At 36.6% G+C, this 18,713-nt stretch overlaps 1 protein-coding gene across 1 annotated transcript in view; it reads right to left on the minus strand.

The window, feature by feature from the left end:
* Positions 1 to 1,074: 1,074 nt before the first annotated feature.
* Positions 1,075 to 18,713, minus strand: part of LOC108192710 (probable plastid-lipid-associated protein 11, chloroplastic) — a 38,363-nt gene continuing 20,724 nt past the window's right edge. The window contains exon 4 of the mRNA XM_064084426.1: positions 1,075 to 1,223. The gene's annotated coding sequence lies outside the window, so the exon portion shown is untranslated. The remainder of the gene's footprint in view (positions 1,224 to 18,713) is intronic.

Raw genomic sequence — 18,713 nt, forward strand, 5'->3', positions numbered from 1 at the left:
GGTTTGGGTTTCCCACCATGTCGTTTGCTCCTTTGCTCCATCTCAAGTTCATAAGTTTTCAATCTTCCAAAGATATCATCTAGAGACATCTCTTCAAGATCATGATTATCTCTTATAGTGGTTACCTTCAAATCCCACTTTTCAGGAAGAGCAAGCAGAAATTTGAGATTTGAATATTCTAAGTCATATTCTTTATCCACTAGAGATAAGTCATTCAGCAGCTTGACAAACCTGTCATAAAGATCAGTCAATGATTCACTAGTTTTTGAATCAAAGTGTTCATACTCTTGAGTAAGTATGGTCCTTCTGTTCTTCTTGATGGCTTTGGTTCCTTGACATCTGATTTCCAAAGCATCCCATATTTCTTTTGTAGTTTTGCATCCAATCACCCTGTTTGACATAGCATTGTCTAGAGCACTGTGCAACAAGTGTTTTACTTTTGCATCCTTACTGATTGATGAGATGTCCTCAGGAGTATAATCTTTCTTTTCTTTGGGGATCATCTTCTGGGGTTCATCTCCAACTGCAACAGAGAGCTTTGTTGGCATGTGTGGACCATCATAAATCCTGTCCAGGTACTCTGGATCTGTGGATTCCAGAAACATAACCATCCTAACCTTCCAGATAGGATATTCAGATGCCCTGAGGACCGGAACCCTAAGTGACTCATATCTGCTGTTTGAAGTTTGTGATTTTTCAGACATGATTGTGTGATTAAGATCTCACTGTAGGTATATCAACAGAGCTTGCTCTGATACCACTTGTTAGGCCGAATTTAATCACTATATTAATTAATATAGTGAACACAATCAATAACAAAATACTCAAACAAGAGATTCAACAAAGTAAACTCTTATTCACAAAACTCAGTAGGTTACAAAAACTCTCTTAGTGATTTATAACTTATCACTAAGAGCTGCTAGGTTACAAGAATAATATTCTCGATATTCTTACTCTTATAGAGTAAACCCTAATCTGTGTTTATATACACAGTTACATGATATCTACTGATTGATTCATAATTATCTGCTTCCTAAAATAATCTAATCAGTAGCTATCCTTCTGCTGTCCTGATTTGCACAATCTTCCTTGATCTTGATCTTCCTTGTTTATCCAGATCTGCTCCTGAAAATCAGCCGCCTGCAAACTCTGATCATTGATAAACTCTGATCCAGCTGGCAGTCGTTAAACTCTGATTTCCAGCTAAACTCTGATATTTGCTTCTGCACACTAAACAAGTTAGATACTTGTGACATCATCAAATATGTAACAAGTTCTTTGTGACTCTGAATGAGTATGGTATCTACTGCAGAAACCATAGTCCAACTGGCATACAAGGTTGTGAAAATTCAAAATGATTAACTGTTAGGCCTTGATTTGATCAATAGACTTTAAGCGTAATTTTATCTATTGTTTAATCGAATGTCGAATAAGCTAAAATTGACAAAAAAACAAGATCTAAATAAACTCAGCTCTTATTGATCAGTATAAGAACTGTTACAATACTCTCTCAAGAAAAACAACGTTCTCACGAGCTGCTAGGTTACACACAATATAACTCGTGTTGTGCTCCTTACTTATATCTTCGTAAGACCTAAGAATCTGTGTTTATATAATACAGAGCTTCTACAATTACTAACGTGATTTACTCAAACATAAGTATATATCTATATCATATCAATCTTATTTCTTTCCTTCTCAAACTCAATCTTCAGATACTGATTGTACTCGATACTGATCAAGTATCCGCATACTGATGAGGTTCCATCAGTTTCTGATGCGGTCATCAGTTTCCATCAACTGCATTGTACCTTGTTGCTTCATTGTGATGATCTCCTGATGCATAAATGAATCTTCCTACGTAACAATCTCCCCCAATTTATACTTTGTGAAATAAAGCATAAATTCAACTGATTCATTGATGCCAAAACTCCTTCAAAATTTGTGAAGTAAGTCATATCATCATGAGTTTGAATTTTTTGTACCTTTGTATTTCAAGATTGATTTATGGGTTTGTTAGTAATTTCTGCTTTCTTCTTCTGTACTTCTGAAAACTTTGTTTTCAGCTTCTTGATATCTTCTACACTTCTGAAAACTTTGTTCTGTTCTGATCAGAATACATAATAACCACTTCAAATGATTTTTCAGTAGCCACCACTTGAATGTATTAGACTCTACAACTCGATGTACATAGTAGTTTTCAACTTCATCTTCACATATATAAATCTGAATTTTTAAATTTTCAACTCTCACCAATAATCTGAATTTCAGCTTCCTCTTAACTTTCATTTGAGAATCAAGAATAACAACACTTGATCTTTTCGTTTAGATAATAACAAACAATTTCCAGCTTCAGTTTCCAAGATTCCTTTGATCATTCATAAGCTTTGGATAATTTTGAACTCCTTTTCCCCTTTTTTGGCAATCATTGACCAGAGTGAGTGTTCAATCTATCAATAAGAATAAGAATCTGTATACAAACAAATTATTATAAAATCCTGAATCTTTCTATTCTTTTCAAGTGATCTCTTAACTCATGACAGTCATACTTATTATTACTATAAAGAGTAATATCTAATCTCTCATAATGCTCACATACACACAACTACCTCACCTTTCGCCAGTTCGGGAGACTGCTTCTCTCTTGAATCTTTTCACTAAATGTTTTACACACAACTCACATTAAAACGCTCAGTCTCTCAGCAAAATCAACGAAATAAGAGGTGGATAAGGGGAGTAGTGACCAGTCATATAAATAGGGGTTTCTTTGAGAATAAAGCTCTATAATCATACTGAGAATCAGGTTCTTGTGTGCTTCTCCATCTTCAGTTTGATCTACTACATCACTTTGAGATGCAGGTACTTGTGGGATCTGAAGATTGACTTGATCTGCTTCACTACTTTGAAATGAAGGTTCTTGTGGGATTTCCTCAGCTGCAGTATGTATGAATTTTCTTTCATTGGTGTTCACAGCATTTTTCTTTAGTTGCCATGCTTCATCTGTCTTCATAAGGCGACTATCATTCATCATTCAAAATTCCACTTCATATATTTCTCTTGAATAACTCGGAATTCGATTACTATCGGTATCAGTAAATTCATCAGGATCTGATAATGTTCATCAGTATCTGATCTTTCTCATCAGCATTTTATCAGTATCTGATATTCTCATCAGTATATCTTCAGTATTTGATCTTCTCATCAGTATATCTTCAATATTCCATCAGTATTTAACTTTCAGTGCCCATTACTCCAGATTTTGTCTTTCAAATCTCTTAGTACTCTCATCTCTCATAGTAAAAATTTTGAACTGAATTATTTTGAGATAAGACAGAAATGGATATGTGTTTGGAAATTTTCTGATGATACTGAGGTTAGAAATATATTAATAGTATCGAAAGTGGATTTTGACAAATTTAATCATCAATTTCTGATGAACAAATATTTCTGTAGTTCTTTTGTCAAATAAATTTGAACTTGTGTTTGAATCACAAACGAACTATTAAGTTCGACTAAAACCGAATCATCCCAAAAAAATGATTTCAACAATATATATGATAGAATTACAGTAAGAGTCATAATATAAGATTGATCGATTTTTTTGACCTTTCTTTTACTGATAATCAGTCTTGTCTACGTTTTCACAGTTTTCTTTTCTTGGAAATCACATAGATTCGTCTTGAAAAGTGTGATTCTTGAGCTGTACTTCACTATTCATCATAACTTAAAACTCGTCATAGCAGTTTCAAATTAAAGCGAACTCATTAAATACATTTATCTGTTCAATAAGATTTTCATTAAGAAGAATACGAACAGTTTCAATCAACATAATCAAGTAGATAATCTAAGCAGTTCATACATCAAACATCATCAATAATAAACTTTATTCTAATAATAAACTGAGATGATTACATGCATAACTCAACTAATTTAATAGATAATCTTTACTGATTACATGATAATCTAAGTCCTATATTCTAGTACTTAGCTTCTAGATAATCCATCTAAGACTGATGGGTTCAAAAAAGATTTCTCCTACAGATAAGCAACCATTCTAGTTTCTAGTGCACTAGATGTTTGTACATAATATTAGTCTTCTGGAGGAAGGTTGATAAGGCCCAAGTCTCAATGAAAACTTCAATCACAAAACTGTGATTTTAGCATCATTGAGAGGTAGGGTTCCTCATCAGGATTGAAACCTTTAACTCGAGGGACTCCGAGAGTTTCTTCTCAATCTCTTTATCTACATGACTTCTCTCAACTCGAGCGGTCAGTTTGAAACACTGAAACTCTAGATACTCATCCCATGATAACGTATCATAGAGTTCATCAAGAAATTCATCAGGACCATACGCCTGATCATTCATATGAATCTTGAGATCAAATGGATCATAATATATATTCTACCCTTCAGAAGAATTCTGACTGGAATATAAGTTCCATTTTGAAGATGAAAGAGTTGTCTATAGGGCATGGTGTTTAGGGTTTAGAGATGTGTAAGATTGAATGCCTAAACCTTGAGACTTGAGACCCTTTTTTATAGCGGAAAAAGGCTTTGGTAGCTTAACAGTTTCCATTGTAAATCTGTTAGGTCCAGATATGATTGTAGAAGGGGGGGGTTGAATACAATCAGTACCAAATCGTCGCGGAAGTGAATCTGATTGAATATGATTTGTTAATCAGATTATAATTAATTAATATAACAATGTTTGAAGTCGTTATATAATTAAAATGGTTCAGTTTTAATGTCCACTAAAGTTCGTAGAATAAATTCGACAGGGTATATTCTAGATTTAGTGATTAAAACAACCGGGTTATCAAAGCACAGAAAACTGTGGATATAACGATCAAGCAAGTTACGAACAACTTGAAAGCTTTACAAATGCTTTGATTTACAAAGTGATGAACACTTGAAATGAAGAATACTAAGCCATATTTATAGGCAAAGCATTTGTACTTGTAAGACAATTGAAAGACAAGACAATTGTGAGTAGCAAAGACAAAGTAGCAAGGGCAAGACAATTTCAGATTGCCTTGCAAGCACAAGACACAGCAGAAAGACAATTTTAACGCTAGCAAGACAATCCAGAACTTCGGTAAGACAATTATATTGCCTTGGCAGGATTGTTCTTTCGGCCAGACAATCCAATTGTCTTGGCAGTGCTTCTTCGGTCAGACAATCAAAGATTGTCTTGAAAGACTCAGGAATTGTCTGGCAGGCATTGCCTCGGTCAGACAATCAAGATTGTCTTGGCTGTGCATACTCGGGCAGACAATCCAGAATTGTCTTGCTGAGTACCATTCGGTCAGACAATTAAGAATTGTCTTGTAAGCTTCAGCCATTGTCTTGCAGGCAAAGCTTTGGTCAGACAATCTGTTTTGTCTTGGCAGTTGGAAAATTCGGTAAGACAATCTCAGATTGTCTTGCTGAGCTTGAGTGGATGATTGAATGTTAATTGTAGATTATATTTAAATAGAAAATTATCCACTTAATTAATTTAATCATATAAATTCATAAATTAAATTAATTCGAGAGTAAATTAATTTAACAAATAAATTAAATAATTAATTTAATTATTTGAGAAGTGAAATAATAATCTATTAAATATTTAATCACCCATTCATCAGTAGAATTGCTTCCCGTCTTCTTTAAACATTAAAAACTCCGTCTTGATCAGTCGAACGAACGAACCACCAACTCTGCTTGACTTCAAATATTCAATTTGAATAACTGATACACAGATGTACTGTCTGGTTCATCTGTATCTAGTTAAATCAAATATTCTTTGTCAAATAAACATTTAAGAATTTGATTTGTTCGTCGAGTCTTCGTCTTGTAAGTACTTCTTCATTAAATGGAATCTTCTGATAAAATAAAGTATAGAAACTTTATATCTTCTGAACTCCTGGACGTGCCACAAAAGATTATTTGTGCACTGAGGCTTGAACATATTAATGAACTTCTTTCAGTGGTGTGCAGCAGCATCCTGGAATTTATCTGATATATAATTCCCATAAATCATTTGACGTTCTTCGTACGGATTCCGTTGACCTGCTATTTACTGAGCTTTCTCATCTGAGTTGAGTTGTACCTCTTTAAATACAAATAGGCTGAACATATGCCTTTCAATCTCCCCCTATTTGTTTGTTAACATAACATGCAAATTTCCTAGAGGATAACTCAACTAACAGATAAGACAAAGATTTAAACAAAGGAATGTAAATAGCAAAAGTTTATGGCTTGCATTAAACATTAAACCATGATCATAAATAGATTACAAAAGGATGTTCCTTGAACATATCTAACAAAATATCCTAATCAATCTATTCACTCAGAACGAGTGACTTCTCCTTCTTCAGCATCTGAACAGTGAATAATTGGAGTAGAAGGCTCATTCTGAGTAGGCTCTTCAGCTGCAGTGGATTCTCCACGCTTCTTTCTTTCACGAGCCAATGAAAGATAATATTGAACCTCTATATCCACAGGGTCTTCGATGAAATCTGCTGGCTGAGATTGGTTGATATACTTCATCTTCCTGAAGTATTGTTGAATATTTCTCCTTGTGCAGTAGTTTACAATCTCAGTATCAGCATCAGCTTTGGCCTTAGCAGCGAAGCCCTTGGTACGTAGAATTGTTGATACAAGAACCAACTGACTAACATCATACTTAAGAAGATGTTGGTGGTCCAGGTAGAAGGTTCCAAATTTTCTCTCGTGAATGAACTTGACACAGTAAGGCTTTCTGACAACTTGTGGACTGTTATGAATAGCACAATCCATAAGTCTGTCACGAAGGAGTTCATTCAGATTTGAGCTGCGTCTGATCTTGTTACGAATCACCCAGATTTCAGTTAGAGATAGAAACTTGAATAAATCAATTGAAACCCTGAATGTTCCGTTTCTCTGAGTAGAAATAATGATCTCCCATTCATTGAGAAGATTCTTGACACCAATAGTTATATATTCTAACTCGAGAGCAAGAGCACGCATAAACATATCTTCATTAGGGTTAGCCTCTCTCAGGTCATAAATGAAGGATTTGAACTTACCATCATTGAAAGGTTCCCTTTGAGGTCCAGAGAGGATTTGTCTTGCAATATCCCAGCTTTCACCAACTTTCCTGGAGATATCCTCTCTCTTTTCCTTGCACTTAGCATCCCACAGTTTCTGTTTCTCCAGCTTGACCAACTCATCAGTTGTCCTCTTCTCATCCACCAGTTTCTGCAGTTCCTGAAGCTTTGCTTTGCTAGCTTCATGTTGAGCTTTAAACATTTTGACCTTTTCCATATGCTCAGGATCTACAGACTGATCTTCATTGAAAAGAAAGCCTTCCTCGAAACGACCTTCTTCCTCAGCTTCAAAATAAGCAGAATCAAATGCATCATCATCATCAACATCTTCAGGAATGTTGTCATAATCCTGATTAGTGAAGATGTTCTCAGTTTCAGGCATTTTGCCTTTAGATTTGCTAGCTGCAGAAGAATCCTTTTTACTTGCTCCTTCTCCACCCTTATCACTCCTATCAGTATCACCACCCTTATCACTCCTGTCAGCAGCACCAGCATTGCTGTCATCATCCTTATCTTTGTCATCCTTATCCTTCTCCCCCTTAGTTGAGGGATCCTCTGGAGTAGACTGAGATGTTGACGGATTGATCTTTAAGTGTTGAACAACTTGAGCCAAAGTTTGCTCCAAGTTGTCAAGCTTCGTCAGACAGAGCTCCTGAGTTGTATCAAATTTGTCCATCCTAGAGTGAATGCCCCGTACATGATCATCCAATTCCTTTTTCAGAGAAGTAAAGGAGGGATCAACAACTTTCTCTTGCAGAGTCACTAGCTCTCCACTTCTGAATCTGGCATTCTCAGCATTCAACCTTTCTAACTCAGCTTTCAGAGCAGCCATTTGTTCCTGTAGCAGATCTGTGTTGGTGTGTGCTCTCACCTCACGAACACTCAAAGATTTTTCACTATCCTCTCGTGCATGTGTTTCGCTCGGTGTTTGCCTGATTTCACTCGTAGTTTTCACACCGTCACCAGAACCTGTATATACAACCATAGTCCCCTGAGATGGAACCGTAGGAAGTGAAGGAACAAATTGTCCTTCAGATGCCTGTGAAGGCAGATGTACTTGCAGGTTGCCAAGTAGATCCTGATCCAAAAAGAAAGAGTGATCAGAAAGATTTTCATATACCAAGTTTTGAAATTCTGTGCTCTCTCTAAGTGAAGAATCAAAAGACACAGGTTCAGTGTTTACTAGCGTGAGTGCTAGTTGTGTGCTTGACTCTTTACAGGATACCGCGGTCGGACGGCCAATTTCAATAAATGCATTCTGTGGAGAGAATGAATCTAGAGACTGTATATTTACCGTTTCAGAGTCCAAATCCTTTTGGGAGGAAATGGATGCAGCTGCAGTTGTCTCTGGTTCTGCCACCCTTTGCTTCTTATGAGACAGAGCTGCGGGATCTCGTAAAAGTGCACTCCCACTCCGTTTCCGGGCTACCTTTCTAACAACAGGGGTTGAAGTAGTGTTGTTTGAAGTGTTTGATGAAGAATCAGTAGTTGAAGCGGAAACAACAGCTTGGATATGAACCTGGGTGTTTTCAGGTTCAATGCTGGGAGTCTGGAAATCAAATCCAATATCACAATCATAATCTGCAATATCAATATTAAAGGTATCAGTGAGATTAGAAAGTACCTGAGCTACCTGTAAATCAGCCCTGAAGTCCTGTAGGCCAGGATTGATAGCAGAATCAGCAGGCAGTGGCTGAGAGGTTGATTGTGGTTGAGGAATGGTATGTGTATGTGTAGGTGAAGGTGTAGGTTCAGATTGAGAGGGAAGAATGGAGGCTTGTTGGTCTGGGAAGAAGTTGTATTGTGGAGGGGATTGGTGTTGAGATTGGTGAGGAGAATTGTATGATGATTGGTGAGGTGATTGTTGTGGTGAATTGTAAGGAGGGTTGTAGGGAGAGTAATGTGAGGATTGGCTGGATGATTGGTAGTCTTGGAGGAGTTGAAGTGGTTGATAGTTTTGAGGAGGTGATTGTTGTTGCGGTTGTTCTTGTTGTTGAGCTTGTTGTTGAGCTTGTTGTTGTTGTTGTGGTTGATATTGTTGCTGTTGTAGTGGTTCTGGAACTTGTACAGGCTGAAAAGGAACACTGAATTGCTCGAGCATGAATGGAGTCACCACCAGTGATACATTGTCATGCTTTTTCTTGTTGACCAGCCTAGTTTGGATCTTGGCACAAGTCCTCTGAATAGGAACAACAGGAGAATCGACGTACATGTGCCTATCATCATCATTCATCTTATCATTCATAAACAACATCAGGAATCTGGGGTAGAAGCATTCAACTTTCTCATTCCTCTGAATTGATCTCTGTGTAACAGACCCCATCTTTCTGATAATCTCCCTCAGCAATATCTTCCCAAAATTGATTCGACGGTTATAAGCTATGCTGAATCCAAAGATTTGCAGCATTGAAGATATATTCCCAAAGTTCTTACGATTAGTGGGAGCAAACACCTTGGCAAGGGTGTCAAAGAACACATCCCATTCAGCTTTCAGATTTCCCTTTGACATCTTCGGGAGAAAAATCTGACCTTGATAGTGAATATCCTGAAAGAATTGTCTCAGTTCATCCTCAGAGGGATCTGGCTCAAAATTGTCCCTTGGAAGTCCTAAGATCCGGTTCACATCATCGACAGTGATTACAATCCTCTTCCGGTTAGGTAGATCCCCTATTATCTTGTAGTTTTCCAGGGTCGTAGAGTTGACAGCATTTGAGTAGAAGTCAAACAAGGGTTGCAGCTTGACTTGAATATCTGCAGTCAGTGCCGTACTAACTAAACTCTGTCTCGAAAGGAATCTGACCCATGTCCGGAATCTATCAGAGCAATCATCAGGGTTGAGGCTGGCACAGTAGTTAGTCTCAGCAATTACGAATTCTCCGGCCATTTTTAATAATTAAAAATTGAATTAAGCGAGAATTTTTCAAATAAAATGTGAATTCTCAAATGTCTCGCAAATTTCAACTATTAATTAAAGTTTAATTAATTAATTAATAATTCGAAATAATAGAGTAAAATCGAATTAAAAGTTAATTAATTTAAATGGCACTTAATCAATTATTCTCCACAAATTAGAATTTCACACACGGCCTTAAGTCCCAAATAACTCAGTTTAGCCAAACGTGTCCTTAAGATCAAACACCCAATTTCCACTAACTCCAAACCAAACACAGCCTTAATGCAAAAACCCCCAAATCCAAAAACCAAGAACCCTAAATTCAAACACAAGCAAATCGGCAAAAACTACAGTACTGATGGCACACGCAGATAATCAATCCAATCCAAGCTAATCACAACCAAAAACGGGTTTAATTTTTGTGAAAAATCGGCAGAGTTTCGACTTAAATCCAGAGATTTAATCGAAACCAGCAAGCAAGAGCTTGAAGAACCGTAAAACAGCAAGTTTTCGTGGCGAAACTTGAAAACCGAGACCGATCGTGTATATATATATATGTATACGAGTTGGAGAAGATGAAGCTTTGGGCAAGACAATGTAAATTGTCTTGCTTGATTGTCTAACAGCGATTTATATACACATCAGTAAGACAAACACGAGTTTAAGTCTCGGTAAGACAATTTGAGATTGTCTTGCCGAGATTTTAACGAAGCATACAAAATCAAGTGTCAGTAAGACAATTTCAATTGTCTTACTGATACAAAATGCGGCTAAAAGGCAGACTCGGGAAGACAATATAATTGTCTTGCCGAGTTGTTTGAAAATCAGGAAAACCGGTTCAGCAAGACAATCTAATTGTCTTGCCTAGCCAATCAGTAGACAATGTAATTGTCTTGCTGAAAAACAAATAATAATAATAATAATAATAATAATAATAATAATATGATTTTTGATTAATTTAAAAGATAAAACTTTTTGCAATTAAAATCAAAAATCTATAATAAAAACAATACTATAAATTACACAAATATTTTGTAAATTTCAACTTTAATTAAATATAAATACTTATGACTTTAACTTTAATTCAATAAAATAAATTAACTTAAAATCAAATATTTATGCTTAATTAATTTTGAAAAGTACAAAATAATTATAAATAATTATAAATAATTATCTAAATGCTTAGAGAATATTACAGGGGAGTGTATGAGCACTTAGAAAATTACATAATACCTTAGAAACATGCATAATTAATCAGAACATTATCAGATAATATACAGAGAATCATATAAAATCTAATAATAGAGAAATAATTACACAGTAAATCCACAAAAATATATAATAGACATATAATGCATATGAAAAATATATACAATAGAACTATGTCATATTTAACATCCCTAATTCACAAACCAGCTTAGAGAAAGTGGATTCATCCAGTGGTTTAGTGAAGATGTCAGCAATTTGCTCAGTCGTGGGTACAAAATGTAACACCACTGTACCATTCATGACATGTTCTCGAATGAAATGATACCTGATATCAATGTGCTTGGTTCTTGAATGTTGAACCGGATTGTTGGAAATGGCTATGGCACTTGTATTATCACAAAATATGGGAATTTTGTTTACTACAACACCATAATCATTCAGTTGGTTCTTGATCCACAAAATCTGAGCACAGCAGCTACCAGCAGCTATATACTCAGCTTCAGCAGTAGAGGTAGACACTGAGTGCTGCTTCTTGCTATACCAGGAAACCAACCGACGTCCTAGAAATTGACAGCTTCCAGACGTACTCTTCCTATCAATCCTGCATCCTGCATAATCAGAATCTGTATAGCCGGTTAAGTCAAAACCAGTATTCTTAGGGTACCAAATACCTAAACCAGGTGTACCCTTAAGATATCTAAAGATTCTTTTGACGGCTATAAGATGTGATTCTTTAGGATCAGCTTGGAACCTAGCACATAAACATGTTGCAAACATGATATCTGGTCTACTTGCAGTAAGATAAAGTAGAGAGCCAATCATACCTCGATAGCTTGTGATATCAACTTTCTTACCAGATTTATCCTGGTCAAGCTTTGTGGCAGTGGCCATGGGTGTCTTTGCCGGTGAAGAATCTTCTAGATTGAACTTTCGAAGAAGATCTCTAACATACTTGGATTGGCAAATGAATATTCCATCTTCTTTTTGGCTTACCTGAAGACCAAGGAAGTAGGACAGCTCACCCATCATACTCATCTCATAGTTACTCTGCATCAACTTAGCAAATCTCTTGCACAAGTTATCGTTAGTAGAACCAAATATAATATCATCAACATATATTTATACAAATATCATATCCTTATCATGCAACTTGTAAAAGAGAGTTTTGTCTATGACACCTCTAGTAAACTTGTTTTCAATTAAAAACTCAGAGAGAGTGTCATACCATGTCCTTGGTGACTGCTTGAGTCCATAGACAGCTTTGAATAGGAAGTATACAAAATCAGCAAACTCTGGATTTTCAAAGCCAAGGGGCTGTTCCAGATATACTTCTTCTTCTAGCTTTCCATTCAGAAATGCACTTTTCACATCCATTTGATATACCTTGAAGTTGGAGTGTGCAGCAAATGCAAGAAATATTCTGATGGCTTCAAGACGAGCAACTGGAGCATAGGTTTCATCGTAATCAATTCCTTCTTCTTGTGAATAACCTTTTGCAACCAGTCTGGCTTTGTTTCTTACAACAATGCCATCACCATCTAACTTGTTACGGAAGACCCATCTAGCTCCAATGGTAGATTTTCCTTTTGGTCTTGGAACCAGGGCCCAGACTTCTTGTCTCTCAAATTGATTGAGTTCTTCTTACATGGCAAGAACCCAATCAGGATCAGCAAGTGCTTCTTCTATTTTCTTTGGTTCTAGTTGAGATAGAAACCCAGAGAATAGGCATTCATTTGTCGTAGCACTTCTAGTTCTTACACCAACATCAGGATCACCAATAATCAGATCAAAAGGATGATCTCTGCTCCAAATTATTTCCCTTGGAAGTTGTGTCCTTGATGATTCAGCAGTATCATCATTAGGCTGATGTGTATGACTAGTTGATCCACCAGCTCCCCCTGAGTTGTTGCCAGGATGACTTGATGATCCACCACTAGCATCAGTGGAATCTCCAGCATTATTGCCATTTCCTCCACCATTGCCTGGATCATTATCATTGTTGTTGTCATCTCCTGTTGCAACCTCAGGTGGTATATCATCATCTGAATCAGAGTCTGGATAGTTGTCAAACTTCAGAGATTCAGATGGATCAGCAGATTGTAAACTTGGGAGTTTAGTGTCATCAAATGTAACATTGACACTAACTTTCACTGACAGAGTATCAATTACAAAAACTCTATAAGCATTATTTGTATAACCAACAAAAATTGCTTCAGATGCCTTTGGCTCAAACTTGTTCAAGTTCTCTTCACCATCCTTGAGAACATAACACTTGGCTCCAAAGACATGAAGATGTTTGACATAAGGTTTCTTGTTGTTATACAGATGAAATGGAGTTTTCATATGATCCTTGTTGATCAAAGTTCTATTCTGGGTATAGCAGGCAGTAGACACAGCTTCAGCCCAAAAGTACAGAGGAAGCTTTGCTTCAGCAATCATAGTCCTTGCAGCTTCGATCAGTGTACGATTCTTTCTTTCGACGACTCCATTCTGCTGAGGAGTCCTTGGTGCTGAATACTGCCTTCTAATTCCCTTTTCAGAGTAAAAGTTGATTAGAGTTTGATTTTTGAACTCAGTTCCATTGTCTGATCTTACAGCTTTTACAGGAACACCTTTTTCCAACTCAACCAACTTGATATGATCAATTACTGTCAGGGGAGTTTCATCCTTAGAAGCCAGGAAGTAAACCCAAGTAAATTTTGAGAAGTCATCCACAATAACCAAGGCATATCTTCCACCATCAATAGATGCAACATTCACAGGGCCAAACAAATCCATATGCAACAAATGAAGTGGATCTGTAATGGTATTGATGGTTTTGCCTTTGTGAGATGCTCTCTTCGCTTTTCCTTTCTGACAAGCTTCACAAAGATCATCAGTTGAGAATTCCAGGGAAGGCAACCCTCTCACTAGATCTCTCTTGACTAGAGAGTTCATGGTTTTGAAGTTGAGGTGTGAGAGCTTCTTATGCCATAACCAACTTTCTTCAGCAGACGCTTTGGCGTAGAAACAGTGAACTTCGTTTCCTGGTCCTGAAGACAAATCAGCTACGAATATATTGCCTTTCCTTATGCCACATAGTGAAGGACGCTTATCCTTGATATGTTTAATGATACATATCTCCTTTTCAAAATGAACATAATAACCTTTGTCACAGAATTGACTGACACTCAGGAGATTATGTTGAAGTCCTTCAACTATTGCAATATCTTCTATGATGATCCTTCCAATTTTGTACTTGCCATATCCCACAGTACGACCTTTGCTATTATCAGCAAAACTGACTGTAGGGCCAGCTCCTTCTCTTATGTCTTCTAGCAGGGATTTATTGCCAGTCATGTGCATTGACGCTCCACTGTCAAGCACCCAGGTAACACGAACAATTCCACTGGCACCCTGCAAAAGACAACTTGATTAAGCATTCCTTGGGACCCACACTTGATTGGGTCCAGCAAACTTAAAGAACTGATTTCTATCAGGTGTAAAAACAGAGCCTCTTGGACTGATACTTGGTTCAGACTTGACTGAACTTACTTCCTTAACAACAGCCTTGTAAACCTTAGTTTTAGGCTTTGGAACATAAGTCTCCTTCCTAACACGAGTAGGACTAGCAGTCTTTGATCTAGCATGCTTGTTGTTTGTGTGTTGTCTAGGCGATGTGTTTTCATTTTTAGCATGCAAATTTTTAAAATAAGCAGACATCAAATTGAAAGCACAAATCATACAATTATCAACACTACAAGATTTATGACATGCATCAAACGCAGGAACAACAGGAGTATCAGTCATAATAACAGGAACATCAACAGATTCTACTCTACTATTGTTAACAGTTTTAAAATTCTCAGTAGAATGGCATCTATTGTTTCTGTTCTTACTATTCACAAAGTTATTAGGTTTGTTGAACTTACTTCTTTCAGAGTTGACACCTAAACCAGCTTTAGGCAACCTAACATTGCCTTTCACTTTGATTGGTTTCAGGTTTGTCAGAATCTCATCTCTCATCTCATTACTCTCTTTCATTTTAAGGTCTTCCTGTTTTAGTTCATATCTAATGACAACAGGAGTCTCTAAAAGAGGTTCAGCTTCTGAGGTTTTAAACAAAGGTTTAAGGGAATCTTTCAAAACAAAAGGAATTCCTCTCTCCTCAGCACTCTTCTTAAAAGGAGTAATGTTACTAGCCTTACCTACAGATTTGTTATAGTCAAAGCCTATTCTAACAGTTCTCTTGATCTCTTGTTTATCATTAAGTTCTTTGACTATCAAGGAGGCATCCTTAAAGGCTTTACATTTCACTTTCTCTTCGTCTAGCTGAAGTCTTAAAGCAATCTCACCTTTCTCTAGAACTTTGACTTTAGCACATTGTAATCCTAAATCCATAGTCAATTGTTCTATTTTAGGTTTTAATACTTTCATCTCATTCATCTTATAAGCATGAATTTCTAAGACTAAAGTATCAATTTTAAGATTAGCAGCTTTCATCTTTTTAATAGCATCATCTCTTTCAAGTCCTAATTTCATAAACAGTTTAGGGCATGTAGGATCTACCTGAAAGCTTCCAGCAGGAGGAGGTGAAGATGATCCAGCATTAGCCATGAGAGCAACATTCCCAATCTGCTCTTCTTCATCACTATCTGTATCATCCCAGCTTTTCCCTTCTGCTAGATATGATTTGCTCTTGAAGCTTTGACTTCCAGAAGTACCATGATGCTTTCTTACTAAGGCATCATACTTCTGCTTCAGCTCATCATACGAATCCTTTCTCTTTCCTTGAACCTTGGGCTGCTTGCACTCAGTTGCAAAGTGTCCAGGTTCACCACAGTTGAAACATTTAAATTTACTTCTGTCCACCATCCCAGTCTTGTAACCTCCTTTGCTTGTTGAAGATGAATAGCCTCCCTTCTGAAACTTACTAACAGTAGGTTTGTATTTATAGGAAGGGTTCTTCCGGAATCTCATGTTTCCAAACTTCTTGGCAAACAGGGATAGAGATTGATCTTCTAACTGTTCAAGCTCTTCCATTGTATAGAACTCTTCGTCACCACTGGAAGAAGCAGTCTGACCCATCTCAGGTACAACAAATTCCTGAGTAGTCTTAGAAGGAACAACAACATCCTTCTTCTTTTCTTCCAGTACAGGTGACTCAACAACTAGAGCTCTCGAATGGTTCTGTGTTTTACCCCAGCCATATCTCTGTTTACTCTGAACTTGCTCCAGTTCATAAGTTTTCAAAACTCCGTAGAGTCTTTCCAGAGAAATCTCATTCAGATCTCTGCTTTCCCTGATGGCAGTGATTCTGTGTTCCAGATGTTCAGGAAGGGTTAAGAGAAACTTCATGTTGACCTCTTTCTTGTCGTAGAATTTCCCATTCAGATTTAAATTATTTATCAAATTATTAAGTCTGATAAATACTTCTGAAATCCCTTCACCGGGATGGGAACCAAACTGTTCATACTGAGCCATCAGTATCTCTTTCTTGTTTTCCCTAACTTCCTCTGAGCCTTCATTGATAATCTCTAATGTATCCCAGATTTGCTTGGCGTTCGTACAATTTACAACAGCATTGTACATCACTGGATCTAGAGATTCAACCAAAATTAGTTGAAGAGCATCATCTAAATTCATCTGTTCACTCTCTTCATCTGTGTACTCAGAAAGTTCTTTCGGAATGATCTGATGAGGTATTAACACACCATCCTCTTCGTGTGCTAATATGACATTCATCGGAGTAGTAACACCTTTGTCCAAAATCCCGATGTATTTTCTGTTCGCAGTGCGGAGGAATAGGAACATGTGCCTCTTCCATAGGCCAAAGTGTTCCTTGCTGAACGGTGGGATTTTAATGCTACTGATCTTTTGTGTACTCATGTTTAAGGATTTGAAGTGAATAGTGTTTGGATGAGATTTGGATTTTTGAAAGAAAAATATTTTAAATCAAAATTAATTTTTGGAATAAAATTAATTCGAATAAAAAATATTTGGACGTTACAGAGTGTGTATAGGATCTGATACGGAAAATGGTATCAACCTCGCTCTGATACCAATTGTTAGGTCCAGATATGATTGTAGAAGGGGGGGGGGTTGAATACAATCAGTACCAAATCGTCGCGGAAGTGAATCTGATTGAATATGATTTGTTAATCAGATTATAATTAATTAATATAACAATGTTTGAAGTCGTTATATAATTAAAATGGTTCAGTTTTAATGTCCACTAAAGTTCGTAGAATAAATTTGACAGGGTATATTCTAGATTTAGTGATTAAAACAACCGGGTTATCAAAGCACAGAAAACTGTGGATATAAAGATCAAGCAAGTTACGAACAACTTGAAAGCTTTACAAATGCTTTGATTTACAAAGTGATGAACACTTGAAATGAAGAATACTAAGCCATATTTATAGGCAAAGCATTTGTACTTGTAAGACAATTGAAAGACAAGACAATTGTGAGTAGCAAAGACAAAGTAGCAAGGGCAAGACAATTTCAGATTGCCTTGCAAGCACAAGACACAGCAGAAAGACAATTTTAACGCTAGCAAGACAATCCAGAACTTCGGTAAGACAATTATATTGCCTTGGCAGGATTGTTCTTTCGGCCAGACAATCCAATTGTCTTGGCAGTGCTTCTTCGGTCAGACAATCAAAGATTGTCTTGAAAGACTCAGGAATTGTCTGGCAGGCATTGCCTCGGTCAGACAATCAAGATTGTCTTGGCTGTGCATACTCGGGCAGACAATCCAGAATTGTCTTGCTGAGTACCATTCGGTCAGACAATTAAGAATTGTCTTGTAAGCTTCAGCCATTGTCTTGCAGGCAAAGCTTTGGTCAGACAATCTGTTTTGTCTTGGCAGTTGGAAAATTCGGTAAGACAATCTCAGATTGTCTTGCTGAGCTTGAGTGGATGATTGAATGTTAATTGTAGATTATATTTAAATAGAAAATTATCCACTTAATTAATTTAATCATATAAATTCATAAATTAAATTAATTCGAGAGTGAATTAATTTAACAAATAAATTAAATAATTAATTTAATTATTTGAGAAGTGAAATAATAATCTATTAAATATTTAATCACCCATTCATCAGTAGAATTGCTTCCCGTCTTCTTTAAACATTAAAAACTCCGTCTTGATCAGTCGAACGAACGAACCACCAACTCTGCTTGACTTCAAATATTCAATTTGAATAACTGATACACAGATGTACTGTCTGGTTCATCTGTATCTAGTTAAATCAAATATTCTTTGTCAAATAAACATTTAAGAATTTGATTTGTTCGTCGAGTCTTCGTCTTGTAAGTACTTCTTCATTAAATGGAATCTTCTGATAAAATAAAGTATAGAAACTTTATATCTTCTGAAATCCTGGACGTGCCACAAAAGATTAATTGTGCACTGAGGCTTGAACATATTAATGAACTTCTTTCAGTGGTGTGCAGCAGCATCCTGGAATTTATCTGATATATAATTCCCATAAATCATTTGACGTTCTTCGTACGGATTCCGTTGACCTGCTATTTACTGAGCTTTCTCATCT

The sequence above is a fragment of the Daucus carota genome, chromosome 9 (assembly GCF_001625215.2).
Source record: "Daucus carota subsp. sativus chromosome 9, DH1 v3.0, whole genome shotgun sequence".
NCBI classification, from domain to species: Eukaryota; Viridiplantae; Streptophyta; class Magnoliopsida; order Apiales; family Apiaceae; genus Daucus; species Daucus carota.